General features: G+C 46.7%; 1 protein-coding gene across 10 annotated transcripts in view; it reads left to right on the top strand.

Annotated features, from left to right (window-relative positions):
- LOC138581369 (uncharacterized) overlaps positions 1–15,632 on the top strand; it is a 3,536,879-nt gene that overhangs the window by 1,210,214 nt on the left and 2,311,033 nt on the right. The window lies entirely within an intron of this gene.

Below are 15,632 nucleotides of genomic sequence, written 5' to 3'. Positions count from 1 at the left end.
GAGCCGTCTCTTCTGAGTACAGAAGAATGTCTCCCCTCTTCTGGACAAACACAGTTCACAAGTTGGGGGAATGTTTCCCTTTCCCTGGCCTTTCTCAAGCTTATATTTACAGTTCCACAAAGTAGCTGGAATGGGTTCTGTCCCCTGGCCTTTCTCTGGATATTATTTACAGTTCCAAACACATTTCACAAGCACGGCAATGTCTCCCTTCCGCTTACATTTCTCAGGTTTATATTTACAGTTCCACAAAGTAGAGGGAATGTTTCCCTTCCCCAGGCATTTCCCACACCCCTGTTGAGCCCCTCCAGTGACTCACTTAGGCAGAGTTGGTAGTTGGCCTTACCAGGTACTGCGATGAAGAAGAGGGCTTGTTGGAGGACCTTGTTCTCATGTGTGGTTGGGTATGCTTGACTGCTTCTTCACAGTACCCCTCGTAGACTCTCCTGCCAGGAATACTGTCTCTCTGTGTGTACCTTACTGGATCTGGACAATATCCCTGGTACTATCCCCTGCCCGAATACTGTCCTCCTGAGGGTCCTTGACCCTGTCATAACTCTTTCTTATCCTTGGGTCCCAGACCTCTTCACATTGGTTTCTCTTTCTTGGGTCCTAAACCCCTTCACACTGGCTTCTCAGGTTCCAGATCCCTGTTTCTGCCTCTTGGGTCCCAGACCCCTTTCTATTGGCATCTGTAGTGCCCTTGAGGTCTCTGGGCCGCCCCTGTACCTTCTGTATGGGCTCCCGGTCTCTCACCTCGGTCGTGCACCTTCTGATGGTTCTTGTCTGCTGTTTACTGTTTGCGCAATGGCGTATGCGGCTCTCCAGCACTTCCCCGGAGTCCAGCGACGCCTCCCTACTGGTCTGTCTTCCTCTGCACTCTTCCGTGTCAGGAGCATCAGCCTCTTCCGGTCTTCTGTCTAGTTTCAAACATGTAGGGACACTGTCTCTTTTTCCACTACTTCCTGTTCAGTAGCTGTAGGTCCAGCTCTTCCATCTACGCCATGCTTGCCTTGCTCGCAGTGCCTCCAGGGATGTTGCCAGTCCCTTTTCTATGTTTAATTTCCATGGAAGACAAAATCTAGACTTCTTAATGCGATGGTCTAGTGAGTTCTTTCTAGTGTAGAGCATCTTCTTCGTCTCAGTATTCTGAGGGACTAGTTCAGTGGAGTCAGTCCTGATCTTCCTCCTCCCAGTACTAGTGGTACTATTGCTGTGGCAAAAATAAGTGGGGAAGCTTGTGTGAATGGAGAAAGGAAAAGAGGGTGAGGGAAGAAAGGACGGTGAGTGTATATCATACTGCATTAAAATGCATCCCCATGAGATAGACCCGCTGAGTACCACCCCAGAAGTGACGACATCACAGGATTAGTCACATATCCTTCCCCTAATGCCGCTGGTTTGCTCGTCTTCTATGGGAAAACTGGACAGAAAGTCTAAGTTTCCCTGTTCTTTGCCTTTCCTGTGTTCTACACTGGAAAAAAGGGCTGAAGATCGAGAAATCAGAGCATTACCCTTGGCTTAGTGTCCTTCCAGAGACTCAACCATGTAAGTGGTCTGTGACCAGTCCAAATTGTCTCCCTTTTAGGTAAAATCTGAAATATCCTATGGCCCATTTAATAGCCAACGCTTCTAGCTCAATAGTGGCATAGTATCTGTCTCTTGCGAATAGTTTCCAGCTGATGTAAAGTATGGGGTGTTCTATTCCGTTATATATTTCGGATAGGACAGCACCTAATCCTACCTTAGAAATGTTGGTTTGGAGCATAAATTCTTTGTTAAAGTTGGGTACTTTAAGTACGTGCTCACTACATAGGATCATCTTCAGGGCATCAAAACAGGCCTGATTTTCTTTCTGCCACTGTAACTTCTGTGGCTCTGCATTTTTCAGCTTGTTGATTAAGCATGATGTAATGGAAGAGTAATTAGGAATACATTCCTATAATAACCAAAAAGTCCTAGGAAAGCCCTCAAGTCACATTTTGTTTTTGGGACTGGGGTTTCTTGAACTGCCCAGACTTTTTCTGTTTCTGACTGAACCAGGCCATTACCCACAAAGAAACCCAAGTACTTTACTGCCGACTGGGTTAGAAAACACTTATTGGGGTTGGCATTCAGACCGGCCCGTCTCAGGGCTTGGGGGATCTCGTAGAGGTGGAACATATGTTCTTCCCATATTTCTTACTCTATATGACAATGTCCTCCAAATAAGCCCCACTAAAACTAGAGTATGGGTGCAAGACCTGATCCATCAATCTCTGAAAAGTTGCGGGTGCGACATGCAGCCGAACGGTGGTACCTTCAACTGGAATAGTCCCCTACGGTTAGAGAAGGCTGTTTTCTCTTTGTCCCTCAGGTTTAATGGCACCTGCCAATAGCCTGTCATGAGATCAATCGTGGAGAGGTTTACTGCTGTGCCAAGCCAGGCAATGAGATAATCTTTCCAGGGCATTGGGTAGTTATCGAATTGTGAAACAACATTATGTTTTCTGAAATCTATACAAAACCTCCATGATTGATCAGGTTTTGCCACCACGACTATTGGCCAGGACCAGAGACGCTGGGATGGCTCAATAATATCAGCATCCAACATCTTCTCTACCTCTTGAATCACTATTTCTTTTCTAACCTCTGGGATTCTATATGGTTTAAGGTTAATGCTTGTTCCTGGGGGTGTGCTCATATAATGAAATACCATTTTCACTCTCCCAGGCTCACAATGAAGACATCAGGAAATTGATCTAAAAGATCCTGGATGTCCTGTCATTGATTGGGTGGTAGGTCAGCTGGTACTAGCTTGCATTTATCTGTTCCTTTTGCTAGGAGACTAGCCATTACCACGGAAGAAGACTACTGGATCCTCTTTCCATTCTTTTAAAAGATTAACATGGTACATTTGTGTTTTTAGTCTCCTCTCAAGTTGAGCAATGCAGTAATTACAGGGACCTTTTGCATTAGAACCTCATAGGGCCCGTTCCACGTTGATAACATCTTGTTTATAAATGTTGGGAGTAGCACTAGGACTTTTTGTCCAATGGGAAAAGATTGGGTCACTGCTTTGGTGTCATACTGTGTCCTTTGATGTTCATGGGTTTTAGTCAAATAAGAGTCAACTATGCCCGCTCTGCATGCATATGTTCTTTAATCCGCTGTGCGGTTTGGGCCACGGGTAGGATGGCTTTTTCCCTTTCCTCCTAGGTTTCCAATAACATGTCTTAACACGTCCTTGGGGCCTCGCCCATACAACCGATTAAAAGGTGAAAATCCCAGGGAACCCAAGCGACTTTCCTAATGGAGAACAGGGCCCAAGGAATCATCATGTCCCAGTTTTTAACATCGGCTTCCACCAGTTTCTTGAGTATATGTTTTAGGGTCTTGTTAAAATGTTCAATGAGACCATCCGTCTGGGGATGATAGACAGAGGTTCGGAAATTCTTTATATGCAAGATTTGCTTTACCTCTGCCATTATTATACTCATGAAAGTTGTTCCCTGGTCTGTCAAGATTTATTTGGGGAAGGCTACTCTTGATAGAAAGGGGATCTAGTGCTTTAGAATCTGCTGCTAGGTGTTGCTTCGCATGGGGAAGGCCTCAGAATAGGGGGTAGCATAATCAAGCACTACCAGAATGTATCTGTTCCCAAGCCTAGAGGGTTCCAACGGTCTCACTATATCCATCTATATTTGGGAAAAAGGGACCTCTATTATATGAAGAGGTTGGAGAGGTCAAGGTGGAGGGTGATGTCATGAGGTCTCTTGACATAGAGAGCATGTGTCTACAAAACCTTTGACATCGGCATACACTCCGGGCCAATAGAACCTATGTACTACCTGCCCTTGAGTTTTTGTCGTGCCTATGTGACCAGCAGTCAGGTGGGCATGTGCGATTTCTAATACTATCCTCCTGTGGTTGCAGGGGACTACAATCCATGAGCAAGGAGTCCCCTCAAGGCTGGTATCCCCTCTATACAATAACCTGTGTTTTAGGAAGAAGAATGGCAGCTCTTTCTTTCTACCTTCTTCCTCAGAGGTTACTTTTAGGAAGGCCTCAGCTAATACAGGGTCATTGCATTGGACAAATGAAATGTCTGGAATTATTTCTAGGTCTTTCTCTTTATGATGATGTTTTTGGGACATTTATGTTAGGTTCAGGGGTTACATAAGCTTCACCAAAACCCTTGGTCCCTCTATCAGTGGTATCAGTATCAGGGACTTCTAGGAGTTTGGGCAATAAGGCTTTGTCTGAGATTCACTGAACAATCTTTTCCCCAGCTTTTACTTGGTAAGCCTCCTTGCTGTTGTTTTGTATCAGGAACTTGGTATCCCCTCTATAGCCCACATCTAGCACACCTGTCAACACATCTAGGCCATGTCTCCATGCCAGCCCTGACTTGGATACTAGCTTAATATATGTGCCTTGGGAGAGGGGGTGGGGGATTAGGACTAAGTCTGTGGGGACCAGTTGTCTTTCTCCTTGTTCAATAATTAAATCCCTACTACTCGAGAGATCAAAACCAATGGATTCTTTCATGGCAATTGATGGATTTGAGGCTCAATTAGTGAGCTTCGTAAGCTTTAGCATTCCCCAGTTTGTCAACTGGGTCAGATACTGTCAAGACGTCTTCAATCTCGTCTGGCGCAGAGGCAGCACGAACACCTGCCTCCCCGTAAGGTCTTGGCACCTGGACCTGATAGGAAACACAGGCTACCGCAACCCGCCGGGGAAAGAGGGTTAGGGTCCGTAGAGTGGATGGGTAGAGGATTGTAGGATCACCGGGAAAAGGATTAGGGAGAGGTTATGGATGGGAATGGGGAAATTAGGGAAAGATGCTCCTCAGCTCCTGCCGCCTCCTCCACTGGTTGTCTTTGTGGTGTGTTCTCCGCCCACTCATACTATTCACAGTCACACCTTTGCCCAGTAATTGGAAGCCTTTTTTGTGGAGCTTGAAACCACACCATAGGAGCTTTTGCTTGGAGCTCTAACCACAATCTACTTCACCAGGGTAAAGTTAGCATGAGCCTTATTCCCCATTGCATTACCTTCATGCAGTTATAAAAGGCTTGTGCTAACATGCACAATTACAAGATATCTAGTGTCATTACATAGCACCTTGAAGCAAGACAATGTACACTTTAGTAAAGAACCGGAATTGCACTTAGCTGCAGATCGTAGTCGTGTTCTCCTTTAGCACGGCATGGGAAGTCCCCGAATGTTCTGTAGCGAGCTCCGCTGGAAAATACCAAAATAACAATAAGCGTGTGCTGGGCCAAACTTAACGTTCTTATACTATGCTTGTTCCCCAAAACAATGGGCAATCGTGACCCGCTGATGTGCTCGAGTCGGGTTGTCTTTGCCCGTGGCTCCGCACACGTACCTCCTGCCCTGCCCCGTAGGAGGATCGGAATAAGTAAGTTTCGGGTTGCCTCACCCGGAACGTTGCTTGAGCGTTCTAGCACTCGGTCACCCCTAATATGCACTCTGCAAGCGGGTTAATGTTCTGCCATGCGTTGCGGTCTGTACCGCCAAAATACTCTGCATGCACCGCGACTTCAGCTGCTTCGTTAGTCTTTCTCTCCGCACGCGGAATAAATCTAGAGCACTTATCTGAAAGCTGGTGCGGGGCCTGTGATGAGTTCAGGCGGGCGGAATGCCCCGCGTAGGCTTGCCCTGGGTGGAGCGCTGGGAAACACGTCCGTTCTCCTCTGAAGCCGGAATAGCAAGCAGGGACGCGTGGGCGCAGCTCGTGCATGCGCAGTTCGTTGGGCGCGGCTCGCGCGTGGGTCTTTTCTTCCCGGCAGGCTTGTGAAGCACACAGCCTGCTGGGAAATGTAGTCTCTTGATAGTTCTCTGGCCCTGCATACTCTGCCTGCAATATGGATGGAAAATCCTCCTTATGTACTGCATATAGGGTTGTGACAAAGGCTTCACAGGGTTTGGGTGACTAGGGGACACTAGTTTCCCACATGAAGTGTTGCCAACCTGCCCAGCCCTGACAGATACCATTCATGACACCGTATGTAAGGTTGTGGAAGGAGGAGACTAACACACAGGTGGCATGCTTTTGGGTAAAGACTTTTATTTATACCAAAAGAAAGAAGGAAGCCTAACTATCCCTAACTCAAGAAACACTAAGCAGCTTTCAGAGTGTCTGTAACTAAAAAGTCCACCGTCCTTTGTCCAATTCCTACTTTTAACCCTTACACGTACAAATGAACAAAAAGGTATCTATCAGGTTCCTTTTCCTGATCAGACAGGTATGGCTGATCCTCACCTGATTGTTCTTGAATTGAAGAAGAGTCCTTTCATTTTCCCTTCTTCTTATAGGACTGCTCGGCCTCTGTGTTAAGCCAACCCAATCAATCGCTCCCTTTCATTGTGAAATCTGATGCCTCAGCCTTTGCCATAGGGGCTGCCCTTCTCCAAGAAGTGAAGGGGATTGAACTTCCAGTCGCTTACCTATCAAAGACAAACTCCAAGTCAAGACAACTACTCAGTGATAGAAAAAGAATTGCTAGTGATGAAGACTGCTTGCGAGGAGTGGCGCCATTTACTCCAGGGAGGAACACACCCTTTCACCATTCGCACTGACCATCGCAACCTTAGTGTACTTTAACACATGGAATGCCACAACACCAGACAAGCGGGGTGGGCGCACTTCTTTGTGCAGTATGACTTTGTCATCTCGTATATACCTGGCAGCCAGAATATCCTTACTGATGCCTTATCTAGACGACAAAACCCACATTCCATTCCAGAACTCCACCATGAACGGCTGTTTCATAGAAACAGATTTGTTCATCAGGTGCACTCCTTTCTCCAGGATGTCCAAGAAGCATCAATCAGAATGCCTCTGTATCCGGAGACAACTCGATGGGGCGCCGTTACGAGAAAGGAAGGCATGACTTTTGTTGACCACCGTCTGTTCATTCCTAGTGAGTCTCTGCGCAAGCAGATCCTATGTTGGAGCCATGACAATAAGACTGCAGGACATCGAGGAGTTTCTAACACAACCAAAATTGATCATACAGAACTTTTGGTGGCCAAACCAGTGGTCCGATGTCCAAGCTTATGTGCACAGTTGCCCATGATGCGCGCAGAGCAAGTATAGCACTCACCGACCCATAGGATTATTGGAACAGATACCAGTGCCTTCTCAACATTGGAGCCAAATCTCAATGGACGTTGTGGTGGATCTCCCCCTCTCGCAAGGTTACACCGTTATTATGGTAATGGTGGACTCCTTCAACAAACTAGCACACTTCACCCCACTTCTGAAGCTACATTCTGCTTCTGAGATGGCAGAGGTTTTTCGTAAAGAGATTTCCGCCTACATGGACTACCGGATTGTATCATCTCCGACTGGGGCCCCCGGTATACCTCCAAGTTTTGGAGAGCCTTGTGTCGCTTGCTTGGGATTCAGAGAGCGTTATCATCTGGGTACCACCCCCAAACAAACGGACAGACAGAGCTATTAAACAGCACCAGGGACCAGTACTTATGCTGTTCCAGTAATCAACAACAGGATAACTGGGCAGATCTCTTTCCAACCGCTGAGTTTTCATATAATAACGCAGTTCATTCTGCCACTAAGCTCAGCACTTTCTACTGCACATACCGATTTTATCCTCGCAGCCTACCCCAATCAGTCTCTACCTCCTCCAACATTCCCTCAATCGCTGCTGTACTGTCCCAACTGTCTAATGCCCACAAAGCAGCTCTACATAGTCTAGAAGACAGCAAGAGGAGGAACAAAAAAACAAGCGGATGCGCATCGTCAGGAGGCGCCTGATTGGGAGATTGGATCCAAAGTTTGGTTGGCTACCAAATTCCTACCATGGTGGGTTCACCCGTCTAAATTGACTCCTCGTTACTTTGGGCCGTACAGGATCACTGCTAAGATCAACCTTGCCGCATTCTGGCTTCAACTGCCCAAGAAACTCAAGCAACTGCACTCTGTGTTCCACTCCTCTCTATTGCGCCAGTAGGTTCCAGACCGGTATGAGCGGCAGTCAACTGGCTATCAGCTTCCTGAGACTCGCCAACCAAGGGAGTACAAAGTATCCCAAATCTGGGATTCCTGGTAACGGAAAGGTTGGCTTGAATATTTGGTCCAATGGAAAGGATACACTCTCTCTGAGAACTCCTGGGAATGCCACTCCTACATACATGCTCCAAGACTGCTATGGAGATTCCACCGGCTCCATCCCGGTAAGCCGGGTATGGTCCGAGACTGAAGGGGGCATGCTGCCACGTGCGGCTACCCCTGGCGAGTATGGGACCGCTGGAGGAGCCGCAATGGACAAGCATGTTACGTTCACTAAGAACGCGTTGCAGCAGTCTAGTGTTTCTAGACTTGCAGTTGCACCCCACAAAGCTGTTCGGTAATCCAGACTCCACGCGTTGCAACCCATACCATATCCTTACAGGTTTCTGTACTAGTCCTAGGATATTTGCCATGGTAAGCATTGTGTGGTGTCTTACACTCTTTGGGCTTCCAGTGCTCTGCACTCGGGTTTCCCTTCGGAGTCTCTCTCTGCCTCCGGTTCAGGTCTCACCGTGACCGGCGCGGGAAGGCTTTCTGTCTCTGTTTCCTTGTGTGCTTCTCTCTGCCATACCTACCTACCTGCCCTATGGATCGCGCTTCCTCTCTGCTCACCCCATGGCTCCCATTGCGCATCCACATCTCTTTGCTCTGGATTCTTGTCCTCACTTCCATTGGCGGATTACAACACTGTCATTTTGCACTGGACTTCATCATACTCCCTGGAACATTACAGTTCAGTCCCTCTGTTGGCTAGTATTGGAATTCAGCAGGGCCTTCAATACCCAGTCAGTGACACACCAGAACAACTACAACAGGGGTTTTTCTGCCACATTAAACTTTTCCCATCCTCGGCTATCTCGGGGACGAGGTACCTAGTCAGCCCGCTCTCCTCGGCAGACATAGTGGCTTCTCTTCAAGGTAGACCTTACCTTGAGCTGTGTGAAAGCTATTTCTGCGTTCTCTCCCCATTGGAAAATGACTCCCTTTTTTAAGAGAGAAGTGATAGGTAAAACCATCCTGGAAAATTCAGGGATAAACATGCAATAAAAAATTGCAAGGCCAAGGAACCATTGGATGTCCTTGACAGAACCTGGAGTAGGCTAATTGAGGATGGCTGACTTTGCTGGGATCCATCTTTATGCCTTGGCCGGACAAGAGAAAGCCAAGGTAGGGTACAGTAGAGACATGGAAAAGGCACTTCTCTGCCTTGACCAGCAGATGGTTCTTTCGAAGACGAGTGAGTACTGCGTGTAGGTGCATCCAGTGTTCTTGATGAGAAAGAGTACACAAGAATATCATCAAGATAAACTATGACCGAATGAAATAGTAGGTCCGAGAAGAGTCGGTCCATTATACATAAAGTCAATTGTGTTTCAAAGCGCCCACAGGGCAACAGGGATGGAATATGGGAATGAAAATCAAATATAACTGTGAAAGATAGCAGTGGACCTATTAGGCCTTGTGAGCATTCAGAACGTGCAAGTACAGAGAGAGAGAGAGGGATAAGGGAGTGGGGGGTAGGTGCTAGGTGTACCAGGAGGGAAGTGGTAGGGAATGAGCAGCTGTAAGTGTCTAAGTGAGTGGTCAGCTGCCAATAAATAAGTAAGTGCAGGCCTATGGTGGCATGGGCCAGTGGGTGCCAAGGCAAGTGCTGGGAGCGGGCGGAGGCTGAGGTGATTGGGTGTGGGAGGCCAGGGCCCAAGAGGACACATAAGGGCCCTAGTCACCAATCTCAGCAACTGTAGGGGATTAGCAGAGGAGGGAGGGAGAGAAGGAGGGGAAAAGGAACATCTTAAGCAGCTTCTGGAATTTAAGGAGATCCGGCTCAAGGCGGAGAGGAAGGGGGAGGCTGTTCCATAGGAGGGAGGAAAGAGATCGTCCAACAGCTTGCTGTTTAGTGAAGCGCTTGACACATAGAGAGTTGGTGCCGGAGGAACGTAAATATCTGGAGGGAGAGTATTTAGTAAGAGCAAGTTGTAGATAGTGGGATCCCTGGCCCCAGACAGCCTTATGGATGATACAGAGGGATTTGAATTTGATCTTTGCAGCAACCGGGAGCCAGTGAAGATTGTTTAGTGCTGGAGAGATGAAGTCTTGCAACCGTATTCTGGATTAGCTGGAGGGATCCTAAGGACGAAGAGGGTAGATTGAGGAAAAGGCTATTGCAGTAGTCTAGCCGAGAGAGAACCATAGCTCTAGAGACATTGAGCTTCTGGGGTAAAGTGAGGAAGGGAAGAATTCCTTTGAGGAGGTAAAGTTGAAAGTGTAACTTCTTGGAACAGGTCCTGAATGTGAGGGAGGAAGGAAAGAGAGGAGTCGAAGATGACGGCAAGGTTTCTCGTTTCAGATGAACAAGAAGGAGGAGAGCACATAGAAGATGGCCAGAGTGAGGGGACGAAAAAGAGAGCAGCGGTCCCAATAGCAAGGATCGTAGTCTTTCTGGCCTTGAGGCAGAGATTGTTGAAAGTACACCAGGACAGGATGGCAGAATAAGTAGTCAGGAATGATGCAGGAAGTAAGGAGAGGGTGTCAGGGTCCGGCTTGACTGAATTCCACAGGAGCTGATGCTGGCCCCACAGACCCTCACCAGGAGTTCACCTCTCAACCCTTAAATATAAGCTGAACTGAAAACCCCAAGAAAGGGAAAGGGGAATTTGGAGAAAATAACAACGGAGACACTGCAGCCCTTCAACCGTCTGGTAGGCTCTGGTATCTGTGGTACACAAATACACCTGGTTACTTATATGATAAGAAAACTTCTTTTCTAAAATTATTCTTTTCTAAAATTATTCTAAATAAACTCTAAACTCTTTACCTCTTAAACCTCAGTAAAAGACTTAGAGGTTAGTAATCTTTGTGGAATATCTTGTAAATCTTGTGTTGTGCATATAGTTCAAGCCAATCAAGTCTCTTTAGAATCCTAAAGTGATGGCCTTTGCAACATCTTTTCAGAACTAGATATTCTTCTTGCTTCAAAGTTCTTTTAACCTTATGTAGTTTTCAATGCTTTCATAAATAGCAGTCTTTCTCTGAAAGTATTGAATTCCATTTGCATAAATTACTTTAAATAATATTCTTTAACTTCCTGGAATACTGCTTTCTTTCTGCGTGTGAATTGTTTCCGTATTTACACAAAGAACGTATAGTTTCTTCCTTAATAAACGTGTGCGATAAACACGTGAAATCAGAAGACGTGAAGAATTGTCCTCGCGTTTAAAATACACACGCGATTCTTTACAAAACCTGCGCGCGTGAAAAAATACGTAAACGCGATAAAAAATAACACGCGCTGGTTAAAATGGACTCGCGCTCTATCGCAAACCAACACGTGCTTCTCATGAGACATCTTTCACCTAGAAAATGTACACGCGCTAAAATTCACTCGCGCAATTCTTTTGGGCACGCGCTCTATCGCAAAACCACACGCCCTTTCTCAGGAAACGTCTTTCACGTAAAAAATGTACACGCGCTAAAATTCACTCGCGCAATTCTTTTGGGCACGCGCTCTATCGCGAAACCACACGCGCTTTCTCAGGAAACGTCTTTCACGTTAAAAATGTACACGCGCGCTTTCAAAAACACGTAAACGACGACTTGCGAGCTCGCGCACACATTAAACAGTCTTGAAAAACATTACACGTAGTTAATAAACTTTAAACTCCTACGCACAATCTTCAAGCTTGTTTTCCTAATAATAACTTTAACTGTAAATGTCTCTTTTCTCAAATGAATTTGAAACTTGTTAACTCTTTAAGTTTTCTTATAAAAGAAAATGAAAGTTCACTGTGACAATCTTAAAATCTTTAAAAGAACGATCCCACCTGATGACTTCTTGTTCAAACTAGATCAGCAAACGATATTCTTACTTCTTTGGTAGATTTTCTGAGCTCTGAAAAGCCATTACTTAAGGAGCTTAACTAATGTACAACCAGCCACTGAATTTCTCTGGATGAAAGGCAGTTTAGAATCTTGCTCACCTCCCAAGAATCAAACCCATTGTCCTCTCCACCAATCAGGCAAACCAAACATATCATTGTTCCTTTAACCAATCAGATTAAGTTTCTTTTGCTCCATCTTGACTTGGGCAAGCACAATGTTAATTCTATGTACAAACTCTTCCTGTTACTAACCCAGCCAGTTCAGAAAGCCCAATGTTAATCTTGTTACTGTTACTAACCCAGCCAATCCTGACAGAGGGTCACAGGGAAGTTTGAAGAAGAGTTGTGTGTCATTTGCATAACACTGGAAGTTAGGAGAGAAGGTGGAAATAAAGTGTGCAAGCGGAGCAAGATAAGTGTTAAAGAGCCAGGGAGAAAGGTTGTAGCCCTGGGGGACACCGCAGGTGGAGATAGTGGTGGGGGAGGAGAAAGAATATCCTGGGAAATAAGGTTGTTGAGTTAGGAAGTCAGACAGTCCAGTGCCCTCTCCGAGATACCAAGGGTATCGTGGATCCGATTTATGGGGATGGAGTGGTTGACCGCAGTGCTCCAGATAAGATTTTAAGGTGGGAGTATTTTACTCTCCATTTTTAAACTTTGAGAGTAAATGTGATTTTAAGAGAGTAAAAATTACTATTCTCCAGCATTGGATCTTTCATGGATTCACATGCTTAGAATATTCCCCGTCGTCAGGCTGGAAACCCTCGGTACCTTTATAAAGATGTTTTCCATAGGAAAAATTTCGACACTTCTGTGTCCTATCTACATCATTTTGGGCCGCTTACACATGCCCCAATAGGACGTAGCAGTATATAAGCCCCGCCCCCACGGCTCCCTTCAGATTTCAACTGTCTTCCAAAGTAGTGGGATCACCTTGCGTCATCTATTATTTTTGCTAGGTTGTTTCTTCGTTTTCCTAATGTCTGGAAAAGCTCTTTTTCTTCCGTGTGCTACATTCGGATTAAAGAAGGTGTATGAAGGAGATGGCCATATGGACTGTATATATTGTCTCCATCCTCACAATTCGGCAGACAATTGTGACATCTGTGAAAACTTCACCCAGAAGACCCATAAGACCCTCAAAGACCGGAATAGGCAGTTGGTAGCTTAGTTGAACGACGGAGCGGGTGTGTACCCCCCTTTGGAGGTAGGCTCCACGCATAGCTTGGCCTCGACAACTAAATCTCTAGGAGCCCCCCGCCGTTCAGTATCGGCTGAACCTCCGGCAAAGAAAGTGCGTTCGATGGAGAAAAGCTCATCGGAAAAACATTCCACGAGAGAATCTTCGTTGGAAAAAAAAAACTCATTGTCTTCCTCCTCGTCAAAGAAGGAGAGAAAAGACCTGTCAAGATCCTCCTCAGGTGATCATCATAGATCATCCTCGAGATTCTTCAAAAACACAAATCAGGTTAAAAAAAGGCGGGAACGCCTCAGGGCTCTGTACATCCACCAGCGTTGTCGACGGGAGTGCGATCGTCGACGCCCTCACTGCCAGTGATGCAGATCGTCTCTTCAGATGTTCCGCCACAGGTGACGGCGACAACGACGGTGACAATAGAGATATTGACCTCGTCGACGGAGACTCCACAGGAGGGCTGGCGACCGGAGGTGTACGACCCAGTTTTTCCAGAAACCTTGTTGCAACCGGAGGAAGCCCTGTCCATATCCTCTGTGGATGACGAACGTGAGCAGGTGGCTCGGGCCGCAGAACTTGGGTTGCAAGGGGTTAGCTCTCTGACTCTTTCGAGCGGGGCGAATATCCCAGTTACATCTCCGTTGCTTAATCCTCAAAGGGTTTTATGCCTGGAAGTTCTGTCTACATTACAAAACTTGTTGAAGAAATTAGATGAAAAGTTACCTCAGGTTGCTGCTCCAGCGAGACCAGTCGACAACGAGCCAGGTCCTTCCCATCGACCGACTCCTATGGCATCGACGGCGGCACCGGTGCGTGAAGGCATTCCATGTGCGTGCCCAGAAGATGGAGAACTGCTGGAATCCGAGTCAGAGAGAGAGTCCATATCGGATATATCGTTATCCACTTCTAGAGACCCGACCTGGGAGTCAGAAGCGGAGATGGAAGCTCCAAGAAGCCCAGCCCAACCGTCACCCCCCGGATGACATTGGTTCTTTCCAGCGATGATGAGTAAGTCGTGTACCGAATTTGGACTGGCCCAGGAGGAGGAGAAAAAAGGCTGTTTTTTGTTCGATCATATGGGAAAGAGGAGAAAATCTGTATTTTCATCCCCATCTTAGATCATGTATGGCAAGAGGGACGACAAACAATGCGTCATCCGTTCTCGGAGCCGGCAATAAAAGGTAGACTGGAAAAGAAATTTAAGGCTCCCGAGTCCACTCCGAAATGTTTGTCCTCTCAACCGGCTCCAGAGTCGGCGGCTGCGGCAAGAAAGGCAAGGTCTCAGCACAAATGCACAACTCCTCCGGAGAACGAGGCCAGGAGACAAGATGCCTTTGGAAAAAAGGTGTTGTCGGTGGGTGCAACAACGGAGAAGGCGGCCAATTCTCTGGCTATTATGGCGAGGTATGACAGAGAGATGTGGCATCGTTTAGCACCCATACTGGAACATCTGCCAGACGAACACAGAAAGGCTGCGATGTTACTTGTCCGAGAGGGGAAGGAGACCTCTAATCCACTCTATTAATATTGCTCTAGACCTGGCAGAATCAGGCTTTAAGCAGGTTAACAACAGAGTGGCTCTGAGGAGACAGGCATGGCTGAAATGCACCAACTTTCGACCTGAAGTGAAATATAAAGTGTTGGATATGCCTTTTGAAGGAGACCTTCTTTTTGGTGAGAAGGTGGATGAGGTCTTGAAAGGTATGAAAGAAGATTCTGACACAGCACGTTCTCTGGGAGCTCTCCAGAGTGGCAGAAGTTTTCGTTCGTTTCGTCCCTTTAGAGGAGTGTCTGGAAATTCCCGATTCTCATCATCAAGGGACCGTACTTTCAATAGTACTCCTCTCAGGGCTACAGGCGAGCTTCTCAGACTGCAAGAAGACGTCGAGACTATCAAGCCTCAAGGAAGAGGGTAGGTTACTCATAGTCGTCGAAGGACAAACAATCAAAAGACCAGCAATGACGAGTTTCAGAACGTCCTGAGAGGCAGGGTGTCTCACTGTGTCGACGAGTGGGAAAAGATAACCTCGGACAGGTGGGTATTGGACACTGTGAAGTTTGGTCATTCCTTACAATTCAAAAGCAAGCCGTTGCACATTCCACCAGTGTTTTCGGCTCAACCCCACCTGAACATTTTAAAGCAGGAGGTAGTACTGATGCTACAAAAAGGGGCTATAGAATTGGTACCTGTGTCACAGAGAGGTTAAGGAGTGTATTCCCGATACTTTGTCGCAAAGAAGCCCAACGGAAAATGGCGTCCCATTCTCAACCTTCGAGACCTCAACAAAACATTAAAAAATCTGAAATTCAAAATGCTCACACTCCAGGGAGTGATCCGGTCGATTCAAAAGGAAGATTTTCTGGTGTTGTTGGATCTCCAGGATGCGTGTCGACGACACAGAAAGTTCCTAAGGTTTGTAGTCGGGCTGACCCACTACCAGTTCACAGTGCTCCCATTCAGACCAAAATCATCTCCCAGGACGTTCACAAAGTGCCTAGCCCCGGTTGCAGCATGGTT

Source organism: Ambystoma mexicanum, chromosome 3p (assembly GCF_040938575.1).
Source record: "Ambystoma mexicanum isolate Mex_15411 chromosome 3p, UKY_AmexF1_1, whole genome shotgun sequence".
In the NCBI taxonomy this organism is placed as follows: Eukaryota; Metazoa; Chordata; class Amphibia; order Caudata; family Ambystomatidae; genus Ambystoma; species Ambystoma mexicanum.
The sequence above is the reverse complement of the archived record's forward strand: the minus strand, read 5'-3'. Positions and strand labels throughout refer to the sequence as shown.